The sequence below is a fragment of the Stegodyphus dumicola genome, chromosome 4 (assembly GCF_044657685.1).
Source record: "Stegodyphus dumicola isolate Sdum_Otavi_A_Nest chromosome 4, ASM4465768v1".
NCBI classification, from domain to species: domain Eukaryota; kingdom Metazoa; phylum Arthropoda; class Arachnida; order Araneae; family Eresidae; genus Stegodyphus; species Stegodyphus dumicola.
This window is the reverse complement of record NC_140771.1, coordinates 226,228,734-226,233,241: the sequence shown is the minus strand read 5'-3', so window position 1 is coordinate 226,233,241 and position 4,508 is coordinate 226,228,734.

Genomic DNA, 4,508 nt, shown 5'->3' with positions numbered 1-4,508 from the left:
AGAGATGTACTTATTATATATGTATATGTATGTGTGTATATATATCATTATTCTAAGATATTCATTTTGAGACAAAGTTGGATTTTTCCTGAAATGACATGCTAATTTTTTCCCATATTTTGATTCTATTTTTTATGTCTAAATATTCAAATTTTGTAACATTTGGTGAAGAATTCACAGAGTAATTCGAGAATATAGTTTGACATAATTTAACTTTGCACCAAGAAAAATTTACTTGACCAACTTCTAAGTTTATAGTAACCTATTGTTCAAATTTTGTATAATGTAGCATGAATGGCCGTCAGAAAGTGAAGCTATGCTGAAAAAATAAGATTACAAGGACAAGTCTATTTAACATTGATATAAATGGCTACCTATCTAAATTGGCAAGAAACCACCAAACTTGGCAACATTTGATCCAGTCCCTGTATCGTAATTGATTTCTATATGTAACTGCAACCACATACAGCCCTGTAACTTTAATCTCATATGCCTTCCAATAATTTTGAGAAATGGAAGGTACTACAGATTTCTCAGTGGCCAGGGGAAAACTATAAGCACGGACAGAGTATCAGTTCAGTGTAGACTTCAGATTATTTATTGACAGATAACCATGTGAGCTACACTTTTTAGATGTGCTTTGCATTACATGTTAGTAGTCTAAAGCCGTAACTGCTGACTGTGATCTGTTATACAGTGAGGAGGTGTACAAGTACTGTGAAAAGTTCCAAAGCTGTAAAGTGTTTCTTTTGGGAAAATTAATTTTATCAAGCTATCATCAGTTCTGTGAGCATAAATCCACTACAAACCTGTATGCATGTGACCTGTATTTTACTTTCTCCTTCATTCAACCCAAGAGGATAAAACCACATGGCTTCTTCTTTCTCACAAAAATTTGTACTTTACATATTTTTCAATCAGTTATTTTTAAATACTTTTCTTTTTAAAACTGTGCACACACACGTATATATATACATAAATGCAAATTAACCCAATGTACTTTTAAAAAGTGGGTTGTCCAAATGTCGATCTACAACCTTCTTAGACTTTGGAAAGCTGTTCGAGAGCAATAGGATAAAATACTTCTTCCGATACTATAAAAGGCTTTATTTATTGTCCTGGAAATTATGGTGTATAAAAATAGTGAAGAATAAAGGTTATCAAATAGAATACTTAAAACATAAAAAATTTAGATAAAATATTTACAATTACAATGAAAATCATCTAAAAAATCATAAACGAAGAGATCAAACTGTACAAACCTGGTTCCGTCAATGAAAATAAAGTTCCTGTAAGGGGTTTATGATTATCGAAGAATTCTATTACAATGGCAAATTAAAAATAGAACTGTCATAAAATTAGAACAAAAAAAAAGCGTCTCGTTCTTTAACCCTCTGACTGCTCAATTTATATACCGAAATTGCTTCAAAAATTGCATATTTTTTTCATATTTTAAATCTATATATAGAGAAATAAAAAATGCATTTTTCCTTTCTAGAAAATATTTTTTATATAGATTTTTATTATGAGAAAATAAGTTGCCAGAGAAACCAATTTCAGATGTTACCACCAAAAAAAATTTTTTTTAAATAAATTTCAGTCAAATTACAGTTAATTTCTGTTTATTGCATATTATAAAAAAGTAAAATATACACAATTTAAGAAAATATAAAGCACTGAGGAAAAAATATCTTAGAAATGCAGTTTACTATGATAGAGTTCAAAACAGGGTTCAAGGCAAAGTCCAACTTCACAGTCTTTGCACCAGATTCAATAAATTTAATTAATAATCACTCTAATTATTAATCTAATAAATAAATCTAGTTAATAATTCAATAATTTAATTAAATAATCAAGATAATCGTTGAATGTTTTATAACAGCCATTTCTGTAAGAAAAAAGCGGCAAAAAGTGGAGTTTGAACAGTAATACAATGTGCCTTCAAATGCCACAATTTAGTGGACAATTAACGATATCTATTGGCCAAAGCATAACTAAACGTCTAATATGATATATAATTTATTTCAGTGGTTAAACGGGAAAAAAATGGGATGCACTCCTCAATAAAGGAAGAAAAACACATCCCCGCGGAAATCGCAAGATGAGCAGATTTTGCTACATTTGAGTTGCCAGTGGAAATCGCGGGATGAGCAGCCAGAGGGTTAAAAAAAGAGAAATGTTTTTCCAGACACTTACAGCAAGTTTTAAATTAAGATCTTGAATTAACATCTGTTATCATAGGTATAAATTATTGTAAAATTACCAGATATGTTAATTAATTATAAGCAAAGATAAGTGCAAGAACAGTTTTAATTTATTATAGGATACTTGTAAAAGGAATATTAAATTCAGAAACAACACTTTACCACTGCTACTACTAGTTCTCTTTTAAGCTTTTATCCTAAAATTTTTGTCCTTGAAGATACTGCCTTAACTAAAAGAGGTTATAAGGCTAAAGAGAAGCCTTTCATTTCTTTCATTTTTTCTGCATGCCTTCTAGGTGTAACGATAGCACACAAGGGGCATGTTCGGGAGGTCTGAGTTCAAGTTCTGGCAGGGACACTGCTAATTTTTCATGTCTCCTGCTTCAAAATAACCTAATGACTCTACAGCAGTACCCGAACTAAAATGTGGTGGAAAATAATTTATCCCCACCCGGATTTGGCGATTAGATCCCCCAGTCACCCTTTAGATGGGGGAGTATATAAAGTATTTTCTCCCTCTTTCCAGCATGTCTTAATGCTGTTGTGGTAGCACACTCAGCACATAATCGAGAGGTCCAGGTTCGATTTGCGTCGAGGGCACTGCACAATTTTCATGTCTAATACTTCAAAATAACCTAATGACTCTACAGGGTTATTAAAATAAAATATAACAATAACATGATTTGTAGAATAACTCAGAATGCACAAAATTTATATCATCTTAAGAATTATCTAATCATTGCCACATGTTCTATTCAAATACTATAATAAATCTAAAACAATGTATAAAAGAAATTAAGCAAACAACAACAACAAAAAAAGTTTTTCACAGATGATTCAGTATTTCTCATTCAATTAATTCAGTTTTCCCTTCATGACAAGGCAAAAATACATAAAAACTCAAAATATCTATATTAAAAATTAGGAAGTAAATCTTAAAACACTTATTTCCTCCAATAAATTCTAGATTGGATTAAGCAGGAAAGAAGAAGCCGATAATAAAAGAAGGCGTTATCTTTGTTATGGTGAAGCTTACTTTCTCTAGATTGGCAACAAGTCTACTATTCTGCTGTTTCAAATATAAACAAACATTACCATCATTGCAAAAATAATTAGGCTGAGTGGCACTTAAACAACTTTTAAATTGTTAATAATACAAAACATGTTCCATGTAGATTTACTAAAGGCATAAAAACCTTAACCGGACAATAAGAACAACATAATTCAAACATTTTTAAAGCAAAAAGTGCACAATTTACAAGCATATGTGATTAAAGAAACTGAGATTACCGTGCTGAGTAACAGAGTGGATATATATACATGTAAGATAAAAAATACAAACTTCTAAATTTAACTCACTATAACCTCTTATATTTTTTATTTCATTTTTGAACTTCATCTATCTGTCCTAAAAATAGCGCTGTAAGTCTAAACTGAGTCATTCAAAATAATCATGCAATCTTATATATAACCGTTAATGTAGATGCCTCTTTCCCAATCACCAAATTGTAAACCAAAACTACTCCCTTCTTTCTATGAACTGATGCGACACATTTGCTTATGCTTTTCTCTTCGCCAGATGCTGTATTCATGTATGAGCTGCTATATTCGCTTCTATGGCAATAATATTAAAAATTGTAAGTGTTCCTTTTACAGGCACGGGTAGAAGGCCAAGTGAATTGCGGCCACAAAATGAGAATTTAAATAAAAAAGGAATTTAAACTGGCTCGACTGCTTCTTCTTCAAAATGGATGGATGTTCTAAGCATCAAGTATCTATGCAATTAGTATTTTTACGCATCTACATCTCAGTGTTCTTAATCCAGTGCCTCCAAAAGTGTTCTGTCATTACATTCTTCGGACAGTTCTAATTATGAAAAATTCTATACAAGTTTGTTAAGCTATGTTCACAGTGAATCATGGGAAAAGTCCTGTTTTGCCAAAAATTTTCATGCAAGTTTGTGCCACATCAGTTAATCAAATCTTTCACCTTGTGTCATCGAACCACAGTTTCATTATATATATATTATATATATATACTTTTGGTGTGGCCGATTGCAACCAAAATATGAGGTGCATATCTACATGCTACAGCAATCCTATATACAAAATTTCAATGTTTTGAGGCTACTCATTTTTGAGTTATGTGAGGTACGTAAGCACAGACGGCACGAAAATTTCTCTTCAGAATTCATTTTGAATCAGTTTCAGAATTTTTTGGGGGGGAAAGAGTCCTTTATTCAGTCCTTACGTACGGATGTCAGACAAAAATATCGTTAAATTGCATTCGATAGCGGTCAAAGTG